The sequence below is a fragment of the Orcinus orca genome, chromosome 4 (assembly GCF_937001465.1).
Source record: "Orcinus orca chromosome 4, mOrcOrc1.1, whole genome shotgun sequence".
Taxonomy (NCBI): domain Eukaryota; kingdom Metazoa; phylum Chordata; class Mammalia; order Artiodactyla; family Delphinidae; genus Orcinus; species Orcinus orca.
In genome coordinates, this window is record NC_064562.1 from 20,213,158 (window position 1) to 20,225,897 (window position 12,740).

Sequence of the window (12,740 nt, forward strand, 5' to 3'; positions counted from 1 at the left end):
CTACATTTTCTAATTTATAATGCCTCATTTAGGCAAATTGAAAACTCAAAAAGGGAGTGAATTGATTAATGTTAATTAAAGACTACAGCATGGAACAAAGATGCCAGGTCAATATTTGGAGTGTGTGTGGAAAGCCACTGTTGGGACTAAGCTGACCCTTTGCAGCATATAGCTTCAGAGAAAACGCTTTGCTATGGTGGCTTTGTAAAGAATGGGAAACGGAAGCCAGAGATAAGACTAGAAGTAGCACTGAAGATAGCATATACCTGTATATTATATATATTATATAAGTAATATTACATATTCTCTGTAATAAGAAACCAAATAAACAAATCAACCTTGGATGTTTTTTACAACATTTTTCTAAACTTCTCCTTTTATATCTTTAATCAGCGAATGTTTTCTGAATACCTCTGACATATAAGGTTTCATTAGCCACAAGGGAAATGCCAAGATAAGAGGGTCATCATCCAAAGAACTTACAGTGTAGAGCAGCACTGTCCAGTTTCTGTGATGATGAAAATGTTCTCTATCTGCTCCATCCAATACAGTTGCTACGGGTACATATTCAATACTGGAAATGTGGCTTGCGTGACTCAGGAATTAACTGGTTAATCTAGTTTAATTTTAATACAAAAATCCACGTGTGGCTACCACATTGCATATCTCAGGTCTAGAAGGTGAGAGATACTGAGTGCTGTTTATTTCTGTTAGTTAAAGATTTCCAAAGTCTGTTAGTCAATCTTTCTCTCATGTCGTGATATTGAACTCTTGCATCTATCTCTCTATTTCTCTTTCTCTCACATACAGGCACCCCCCACCCCACACACACACGCATGCACACACCTCTTTGTTTTCGATTCCATGTATTATTCATCAACGTAAACTCATTTTCCTCAGGGCTGTGATGATCAACTTGGAGACACAAAGAGTTTCTGGAGTGAGGAAGAGAAAACAGTTTTATAATAAACATTATAGTTCTATAAGAAAATGAAAAATACTTATATCTAAACTGTAGGAAAGTAAATTGGAGGGAGAGTTTGGGGGATACAAATGATTCTCAACTGAAACTTGAACCTGTTCCCAAGGAGGAGTATCAGAATCTAGGAAGGAGGAGGAGAGAGGCTATGAGATTTTTATGTTGAACTAATTGGTGTGTGGGCTTACTAACTTTAAGAAATACTACCTAGGGCTTCCCTGGTGGCGCAGTGGTTGAGAGTCCACCTGCCGATGCAGGGGTCACGGGTTCGTGCCCCGGTCCGGGAAGATCCCACATGCCGCGGAGCGGCTGGGCCTGTGAGCCATGGCCGCTGGGCCTGCGCGTCCAGAGCCTGTGCTCCGCAACGGGAGAGGCCACAACAGTGAGAGGCCCGCGTACCGAAAAAAAAAAAAAAAGAAATACTACCTTAACTTTAAAACAGTTAAAACACATTGTTACTAAAGTGCTGAGGGCTCTTTTCACCCCATAAGCCAGCGTGCACATTAACCATTATCTCAAGGGACATCAGAAATTCACTGAATGTTCTAGGGACCAACTGCTGGGTGGTCCCAGCGTTCTCCACAGAGTTGCTGACACAATTACAAGTTGTATATAATGGACAATATAATTTGGATTTTACCTTAATACTCTTAAATGAAAACAAAGGTGCTAGTAATATAGTTATGAAAAACTGGTTTTATTCATAGTTTAACAAACCACTATGAGTAAACAAAATACATTCAAAGTATGATAACAGTGGAACTCATTATTCAAGCCAAATATTTAAGAGGGTATTTTTTTTCCCAAATTCAAATCTGTAATCCAATAGGAGTATTTTACATGTAAGAGCCAATTTCATGAGGTTTGCTGAATTGAATTATTTTTTCAAGTTATTTTATGTTCATCAAAAATGGATTTCAGATTTGATCATCTTCTCTGTTGAGCCATTAAATTATGTCCCTTTATTCACCCCATCTTTTTGTGCTTGACTTGAACTATACCAATATTGCCACCTATAGGTCAAAATGATTTCTTTTCTTTCTTTTTTTTTTTTTTGGTGTGTTTCTCAAGACCAAGAACTAAAAACCCTTGGAGATTAGATCATCCTGGATAGTTGAGTTTGACAGCTTCTTAGGATCCAGGCTTTCACCCACGTTTTTTCTTTTTTAAAAAAATTAACTTTGGACAGAAAACTTTTTTGAAGATATTAAGTTCCTGATTTCTCAGCTGCTGAACTGAAAATAATTAACATCTTTTTGATGACTAAGAAGGGTACTCATCAGTATGAATTATTCTACTTGCTTATTTGGCCCTAAGCAAACTCATCCCAGATTGCTGCATTCTTTCCGTATTTCACTCAGTAGAATATCCAGTCATTTGTCTGGACCACCCATTCACTATTCACTGCCATCAATATATACTCCTCTTTGGCAATTTCCACTCTTTCATATGTTGCTCCCAGTTTCTGTAATTAGAAACCAAACAACTACCCTAGTTAGTGTTGTTCGCAAAATAAGGGTAATTTAGAAATGAGTTTGTAACTAAAGAATTCATAAACGTTATTTTAGGGATTTTGTGACTCTGATTTTCTCTTCAGATAAATTTTTGTAACTTGCTTTTCGATGCACAACGTATTCCTAAGAGGTGAAATTACTGAATAGGCATTCTGGATAGGTGACTCATCAACTCTAATTATTTCTAAGACATTATTTCTAATACTGCTCCCATTATTTAACATTATTTTTAAATGTGATAATTCTTTATATTTGAAATAAAGTGTCAATTTTTAATAAAATATTTTTATGATGTTAAAAATATTTGAAAACCTGTTATCTTCCCTAAGACTTCCAATTCCAGTTTCAGTATGCCATGTAACAGTTACTAAAAATGTTATATGTTTCTCCAAATTAGCAGAATGTATTATTCTGAGCAAAAGTTAACGAACTTTAATCAACCATGTAGCATACAGAACATTATTTATTAATTTCTAACTCATTGCCCTCATAGATAAGTCATACCTGGCAGGCTTTTAAAAACTAAATCACTCCCAAACTTTTAACTTAGAAGTACCATATTCAGGTGATTAGGGTAAAGCCTCGGACAATACTTCAGCACTTCAGAGACATCTGAAGCAGAGTTTATAGTCTATCTTCTACTATAGATTTTAACATTCATCAATAGCATTCTAATTTACAACTTTTCAGGGGGAAAAAAAGAGATCCAGTTAGCCATCCACGATCTTTATTTGGAGAAGTTGCTTATTACATTTCTATATCAAATATTTGATCTTTATTATTTTTAAAACAAATATCAGATAAGCAATCCATAAATAAAGAGAAATTAGTTAAATTGGAGAGACGCTCAGAACGTATACCATCTAGTCCCTCTTGAAAAGACCGCTAGACAAACAGTGTTTCTCCAGATACCCTATGAAGAAGAAAATCCCAGAGTATTTGGGATTTCAGTGAACTTGGGAAACACCTCATATTATAACCCCTTCTTAGATATTCAAAATCACTTTAGAGTGTTAAATACTAACAATCACACAATGAAGAAATATATGCCAATTTTACCCAGATTTCCCCAATTCATTGGACCTTGGAATCCACTATATCTGGGTACATATTCTGGTCGCCACTGGGCTGCTCACAGATATTTTCTGCTCCCCTCATTTGAGGCCATGATAGATTTACACTTCTTTACTTCTTTTAAAGTTTGAAATCACAAAGTCATCTGTATTTGTCCAGGGAAGTGCCGCAATCATAACCTGTGGCATTTCGTGGCTGAGCTTCACGGGCCACTGTGCAATTTGCCACATTTCCCTTTCCCTGCAAGCATGGGTCAAAGTAGAACCTGGGTCAGGGAATGCCTATAAGCCCCCTGCTACCTACAGGAGGTGAAGAGTGAGCAAGAAATACCTTCTGTTGGACTTTAAGCCTCAAATCTGAGGGATCTGAGGGCTATTTGTTATGGCTGCATAATTTAGCTCATTCTGAATGATACACTGGACTGTGCAGCCAAAAACGTTACAGTATCAAATGATTCATAAGATTCCCAAGATGAACCATAGCTCCAGATGCAAATTTTAATGAAGTTCTATAGTAGCTCTGCTTTCTTTAAAATTCTTAGATATTTCAATAAAGGAAAGTGGATGCATTAAAAATGTCTGGTAAAATCGTGATCAACCCAGAGGACCTCAGTTCATGGTTGGACTGCAATCTCTGAAACTCTGGCAGGCACACAACAGAATTTAGTAAGCATCTATTCTATTGGCTCACCTCCCCAGTAGCATTTCTTTCCGCATACTATTTCCGCCAAAGCAACCTCATATTGTTCTTGCTATCCTCATAGGATTAAAAATTCCTACAGTATAAGTCAACCTATGAACTTGATGAAGAGGCTGACTCAATGTTAGTGTTTTTCCTGAATAGCTCTCCCCATTTGCTTTCTGGACATTAAAAAAAAAGACTAAATTTTTTAAAAAATTTGGTGCTCCAGTCCCAAATGGAGTTCAGATTTCTCTATTGAATAAACTAGAAATAAAAGAACTTTTTAAAGTGTAGACTGAAGGAGGGACAATTGATGTTATGTGTGAGGATATAAAACAGCTGCTTTTTCCTGCCAGGAATCAGGTTTCTAAATAAAGAAAACTTCACAACATCAGTTTACACTTATGTTTGGTACTGACCTTTTCTAAAACCATTATAAGAGAAAACTCAACATGAAATAATCTCTCAGTTGTGAGAAACACATTTCTGTGGACTTTCCAACCACCCTAGTCTTTATCCCCATACTTTTTTCCCCCCTCAGAACCCTGGAAAAACTGAACCACTGACATAGTTTAGCTCTAACTAAAAAGAATAAGAGCTTATTTTCTGCTAAAGTAGTAAAGTATTCCCTTGATTTGCTCAGCTTCTCAGTAGAAACATTAATTTCTTAATCTTCCAGAATTTGCTTATTTCTTCATTTAATAATCACTGAGTAATGAGTGTCCACTATGGACTAGTTATTGGACGTCACAAAGAAAGCAGTCAACTCATCTTCTCTGCCTTTAAAACAATCCAAAATCTTGAACTGTACTTTCCAATACACTAACCACTAACTATGCCTCACTATTTAAATTAAATTAAGTAAAATAAAAATTTAATCAGTCACATTAAACCTATTTTAAGTGTTCAGTAACCACAAGTAGTTAGTGGTTACCACATTAGACATTACAGATGTAAAACATTTCCATCATCACTCAAGGTTCTATGGAACAGTGTAGATATAGAACATTAACATCATCATAGAAAGTTTTATTAGATAGCATAGGCTCTAAAATAATAAAACTGATCTGTCTGTAAGATAATACAGTGATGACAGTCTTAAGTAAGGAGCACATAATGTCAGTGATATATAACTCTGCTTGGGGATATTAGAGGAATACAAACAAGATTAAGTAGAAGATGGCCAGGAGGAAAAGGAAGGTCATTGGAGACAGAAATGTTGACATGTTTCAAGGCTCAGGTGTTTGACATAATGTGTATTTTGGAACTAGGAGGAAACTTAATATGGCTAGAATGGAACATGGATATAGGGGGACAGTATGAGATGAACATGTAAACTTTACCCAGGGTCAGACCTTGAAGGGTTTGTGTGCCATATTAAAAGTTATTAACGGGGGCTTCCCTGGTGGCGCAGTGGTTGAGAGTCCGCCTGCCGATGCAGGGGACATGGGTTCGTGCCCCGGTCCGGGAGGATCCCACATGCCGCGGGGCGGCTGGGCCCGTGAGCCATGGCCGCTGAGCATGTGCGTCCGGGGCCTGTGCTCCGCGGCGGGAGAGGCCACAACGGTGAGAGGCCCACGTACCGCAAAAAAAAAAAAAAAAAAAGTTATTAACGGCCGGGTGGGAGGGCGGGCGGCAAAAAAAAAAAAAAAAAAAGTTATTAACGTGAATCTCTAGGAAAGTCAAAACATATTTTAAGCAGAAGTGTAGCATGATCATATATTTTTTAGAAATATAATTCAAAATCTGCCAAAGATGGATTAGTAAACTGGGGCAAACTTCTAAATCAAATATGTGGAAATGACAGAAAAGAGAAGACTAAATAAAACCAAACCAAAATGCTGGAATTTTAAAAAATATACAGTTTTGTGAATTCAACTAGAAAAAATAAAACAGGAAAAAAAATAGAGAGCATGGCTGAAGCCACTGGTCTATAAGGCTTCATATTCATAAGTGCTCCAAGTCAGGAGGAGCAGCCCTAGATTTACTGCCTGAAGCTCAGACCAGTAACAAAATCAAGCCATTTCTTGCATACATGAGTAGATTTGAAATACTCCTAATATCATGCAGGAACTAAATAGCCAGAACAAATGGAATAATACCTTTGAATTTCTAAAGGAAAATAACCATCAAATTAGAAATATAAACCCAGTTACACTATCATTTAAAAATCAAGGCAATACAATTCAGCAGTTGATCACTCAGTTCATGGGCAGATGAGGAAGACAACTAGCTTCAAGAATTAATGTAAATTACAGGACACACTGATCACCAACACTTTGAACACACTTGCAGCCCTGGGTTCTTCCCAAAGCTACACCAAAAAAAAAAAAAAAAATCCAGGAAAATAAACATATTGTTAGCTATTAAAATAAGTCAGGAGATTTTAACACCCACAGTCCCTTCTTAAAAAATTAATTAAGGGATGCACTTGAGCAAAAAAAAAAAAAAAAGTCAAACCCAGAGGGAAATCAGGAGACACAAGAAAGAATGCTGTCCACAGAAATTTAAAAAGAGGTTACTTAGATTAATTAACTATTAACTGGAAAAAATAAACTGTAAAAAACACTGTAAAACTTATTTTATTAAATTTAAAAATATAGTATCCAATATTTCATGTTAAAAATAAAGCTAAAGATTTCCAGTTTGTGGTCTGGCATATAAAGAGCTTGGAAGTCATCACACCATCCTAACAATAATCAAAAAGCTGAACAAACTGAAAATCAACAAGTTTTCTTAGATACGTTAGAAAACTGAGGTCACAGGGAAAACCACTGCACCAAACCAATGGAGAGACAGATAAGCATATACAAAGAATCATAACTTATTGTTGCAGAAACCCATGAGCATCAACCCACATCAGAACCAGTGCTGTGGTGGAAAAACCTGAACTGCAAATTGGGGAATTCTACCAAACATTTAAGGAAGAAACTATACCAATTTTCTACAATCTCTTCCAGAACACGGAAGCAGAGGGAATGTTTTCTAACTCATTCTATGAGGCCAGCATTACTCTAATACCAAAACCAATAAAGACATTGTGAGAGAAGAAAACTACAGATCAATAACTCTCACATACATGGATTCAAAAATCCTCAATAAAATATTATTAAATATAATCCAACAATGTATAAAAAGAATCATACACAATGACTAAATAGGATTTATTCCAAGTATGCAACATTTGGAACATGGTTCAACATTTGAAAATCAGTTTATATAATCCATGATATCATCAAGCTAAAGAAGAAAATCCCATGATCATTTCAATTTATGCAGGAAAAGCATTTAACAAAATCTAACACCCATTAATGATTTAAAAAAAAAATCTCAGCAAAGTAGAAATAGAGAGGAACTTCCTTAATTTGATTAAGAAAATCTAAAAAATACCCTATAGTTAACATCATACTTAATGCTGAGAAACTAGAAGCTTTCCCCTAAGATCAGGTACAAGGTACAGATGTCCCCTCTCACCACTCCTTTTTAATATCATATTGAAAGTCCTAGCTAATGCAATAAGACAAGGAAAGGAAATTAAAAGTATACAGAATGAAAAGAAAAAAAAACTATCTTTGTTCATAAATGACATGATTATCTATGCAGAAAATCCTAAAGAATGAACAACAAAAAAATTTCCTGGAAAGAAAAAGTGATTATAACAAGGTTGCAGGTTATAAAGTTAATATACAAAAATTAATCACTTTCCCATATGCCAGCAATTTGAAATTAAAAACACAACAGCACTTATATTAGCACTCAAAAAGTTGAAATACTTAGGTATAAGTCTAATAAAATATGCACAAGCTCTATATGAGAAAAACTACAAAACTCTGATAAAAGAAATTAAAGAGCTAAATAAGTGAACAGATATCCCTGTTCATGGATAAAAAGACTTAATGACAAGATGCAAGTTTTCCCCAACTTAATTATAAATGCAACGCAATTCCAATCAAAATCCCAGAAAGTTATTTTATGGATATTGACAAACTGATTCTAAAATTTACATGGAGAGTCAAAAACCCATAATAACCAACATAACATTAAAGGAGAAGACTGAAGTTGGAGGACTAACACTTCGCAACTTCAAGGCTTACGATAAAGCTATAGTAGTCAAGAGAGTGTGGTACTGGTGAAAGAATAGACAAATAGATCAATGGAACAGAACAGAGAATCCAGAATTAGAGCCATATAAATTTGGTCAACTGATCATTGACAAAGGAGAAGAGGCAATACAATGGAGAAAATCTAGACTTTTCAACAAATGCTGGTGAAACAACTGGATGTCCACATGCAAAAAGAAAATGAATACAGACACAGACCTTACACCTTTTACAAAAATTAACTCACAGACCTAAGTGTAAAATACAAAACTATGAAACTCCTAGAAGATAACATAAAAGATCTAGATAACATTAGATTTGGCAATGACTTTTTAGAAACAACACGAAAGGCACAATTTCTGAAAGAAATAACTGATAAGCTGAATTTCATTAAAATATACATGTATATGTATAATGGAATCATTTTGCTGTACATTTGAAATTAACACAACATTGTTAATCAACTATACTTCAATATAAAATAAAAATTTTTTAAAAAAACTTATGTTCTGTGAAAGATACTGTAAAGAGAATGAAAAGACAAGCCACAGACTTGGAGGAAATATTTGCAAAAGACATATCTGATAACGAATTTGTAACCAAAATATAAAAAGAAATCATACATCTCAACAATAAGAAAACAAACATCCTGACTAAATAATGGGTCAAAGACACCAAAAAAGATAAAGATGGCAGATAACTTGAAAAGATGCTCAACCTCGTATGTTGTTAAGGAATTGCAAATTAAAACAATAATGAGATAACACTACATATCTATTAGAATGGTCAAAATCCAAAGCACTAGAAACACCAAAAGCTGACAAGGATGTGAACAGTAGGAGCTCTTATGCCTTGCTGGTGTGCATGTGAAATGGCAAAACCACTAGAAATTCTCAAGACTGTATTACTTATGACAGTGTGATCTTGGTATAGTGATAGACAAGGAAAACTGATGAAATACCATAGAAAACCCAGGAATAAGTCCACATGAATAAGAAAATCTGACATATGTTCAAGAAGGCAATAAACTAATAAGGAATGCATAGGCTATTTAACAAGTGGTGCTAGGACAACTGATGGTCCACATGAAAAAGCAAATCAAATAAAATCAGATCATTGCACAATATACTAAATCTAATTCTACTTGTCCTTGTAAATTTACAGTAAGACAATAAGTAAATTTCTTAAGACACAAAAGTACAAATCCCAGAATTAAAGATTAATAAAGTTAATCACATTAAAATGATAAACACATAAAAGAGATGCTTTCATAAACAAAGTTAAAAGACAAAACAGACTGAGAAAAGATACTTGCAATGCATGTAACTGGCAAAAGATGAGAATTCCTACAAATCCTACGAAGAAAAGAAATCTTACAAATCTCACTAATCTGGTGCGAAAAAATGGCAAAAGATGTAAATAGTCTCTTTACAGAAGATAAAGCCCGAATTTCTAATAAATATGTGCAATAATTCTCAATTGAACCTCAACAGTAATCAAAGAGATGCAAATATAACCTTGGCAAAAGTTTTCAAGTAAAACCATGCAGAGATACTGAGATATCTGAAGAAATAAATTTGTTCAGCCACATTGGAGAATAAATTTTCACTAAATTTGTTGCAAATGTGCTTACCTGCAGTCCAGCAATAACACTTCCAAGTATGTATCTTTAAGAAACTCTTATACACGTACACAAGGAAATATACACAACAATGTCCATTATGAGATCATCTATAATAGCAAATGTCTTAAAACAATTTAAATATGGATCATGGTGGATAAATATATTGTGGTATATTCATAAAATGATATGCAAGGGAATTCTATATGTCCTATCAGCAGAGTGAATGTTAAGAGTCATAAAGAATATGTAAAACTCTCCCTTGGCAGCTAAAACTGAGACTACAAATAACAAGATATCAATAGTAAGTCAGTCAAGCCCTCACATTTGCTGATCACATCTGCCCTTGTGGTATCTGAAATGTGCTCTTCCAAGGGCACCTGTGAACATGTCAGAAAGAATAAAGTAAATGTCAGGTCAGCACTTCGGAATCTTTGATATAAATGCTCCAGGTTAAGGCATGATTTTGCTAATTAAAGGGTTTAGTTCTTACATCGCCTTCTTTGTAAGAATAAAGTCAATGTAAACCTTGACTTTATTGTTTTTTAAAGTTCCAACTCATTATGTCCCTTATGCCACCAAATGTCTTCTTTCTTAATACAATTAAGCATAGACAATATATCTCCTATTTACTGAATTATTGCCCTGTAAGACTCTGTTAGCCCTATGGTTGATTCTAATACTAGAATAAGGAAATGCACTCATGAAGGAATATAAAAGACTTTGTTCCACTTATAGCCATTTCTTTGCCTGGGAGAGGACTTACTTCACACAACTGACTTGCATTCATTCCTAAGTTTAGACACAGATAATCTTTTATTTTTGGGGACTAAAAGAAAATAGCTTGTTTTCTTTCCATTGGGAATAAGTCATCTTAAAACTATACCCAAGAACAGTAACTACAAATTATAACAGTTATTCCCTTTCTTGCTCTCTCTCTACCTCTCTGTCTCTGTCTCTCTCTCCTTAGTACTGCCGACCTTCTGTTATGACTTTGTTAACTCTTGCTGACTAGAGCACAGAGTGCCACATGGTGACCCAGGGTTCAACAACAAACTACAAGAGAAATTAAAATAACAGAAGCAGAGGAGTTTGTTAATCACAGGTCCTGGAGGGGGTACCCTGAATGCCACACAGGGAGGTCAAGGCAGAGTGCAGACAAAGAGAGGCAGGCCCTGGAGCACAAGCCTCTATTAGGGTCCATGGGTGGAGTGCTTTGGGGTTCCCAGGCTGGGGCGGATTGCTCAATTTAAATCAAAAGAGTGGGGTTTTAGCTAAGGAGCCTATAAGGCACATAGACACTGGGAGGCAGTGGAGACTGTTGATCACAAGGGCTGTTGGGGGAGTCATATTATCTGCTCGTGACTCTGTGAGCTGTCATCTAGGGCATGTACTTGCATGAAGGGCTAGCGTCAGTTTAAGGTCCTTGCAGGCCAGAACCCAGTCATATATCCCCAACCTAACTACAATGGAGGCTGTGCAATATGGCCTTTTTATGAGTCCAAGAAGAGGAAGAAGGATTGGTGAGCACCTAAGAAGACTCTGGCACACTATATTCTGATGAGACCAATAAGGAATATTCTGCTCACTGGTACATGCAGTAAAAGTTCCTGATAAATTGTCCAGCAGTCTTCTCATTGTTTCTACCCAGCAAAAACCTGGAGGCTCAGCTGGGTTAAGTCTAAGGCTGCCTATGTCTAGAAGTTGCCTGAAGGTTGAGCACACCCAGAATTCTGAGATCAATCTTGCTTCCTCTCGAGTTAATTTTAGGGATCCAGGTCACTAAGTTATCATCAGGAAGTTAAGTGTTCTCTTACTACAGCTGTGATCTTGTGCCTGTTTCAAATGGTGGGCCCAGGAGACAGACTGCCTGGATGGCCTTCTGTATTGCTACCTATGCACTCTGGGCAAGTTACCTCACTTTCCTTCTCTGTAAAATTGGAATGATATATATACTGAACTCCCTAGAAGTCTGTGAGAAATAAATTTGAAAACCTGTGAAAAGCACTTAGCACAGCATCTAGCTCCTCAGCCATTATTATTATCATTATCATCAATATTTACCTATGTAAATTATACAATAATTGGGTCCTTGTCCTATATTTCCCCAGAATCTGAATGACTCTCAATCTTTGGATACATCCAGGGAAAGGCAGTCTGTAGCTTTGGGAGTGGGAACAGGTCAGGGAGATAGTTCAGAGAGTGAGATCATGAGATAAATTGTGAGTGAGTAGGGCCCTGAAAATGAGAAATCTCGAACTCCCAAAGCCAGAAGCCCATGAACAACAGTGAGTTAAAAGAAGATAGTCCAGCAGCAAGGCCACTATTCTGTTAGATTCCAGTATCCAAAGAATCCCCACTGAGCTTAGGTGGGTCAGGATTGAACAGAATCAAGAGAAGGGCGATCTGTGGCCAAGTTGGGTCAGACATCCAAAGATGTACAAGCACCATGACCCTGTTCCAGTAGTTTGAGTGGGTAGAACCAAAAAAGGGGGAAGAGTGGCTGCTAGGAGTGACAACAATAGAAATAAAACACTTGTACAAATTAGAAACAATTTTGCTGAGGCTGTCTTTTTTTGTTCGTTGTTGTTTTTTTGCGGTACGCGGGCCTCTCACTGTTGTGGCCTCTCCCGTTGCGGAGCACAGGCTCCGGACGCGCAGGCTCAGTGGCCATGGCTCGTGGGCCCAGCTGCTCCGCGGCACATGGGATCTGCCCGGACCGGGGCACGAACCCGTGTCCCCTGCATCAGCAGGCAGATTCTCAACCACTA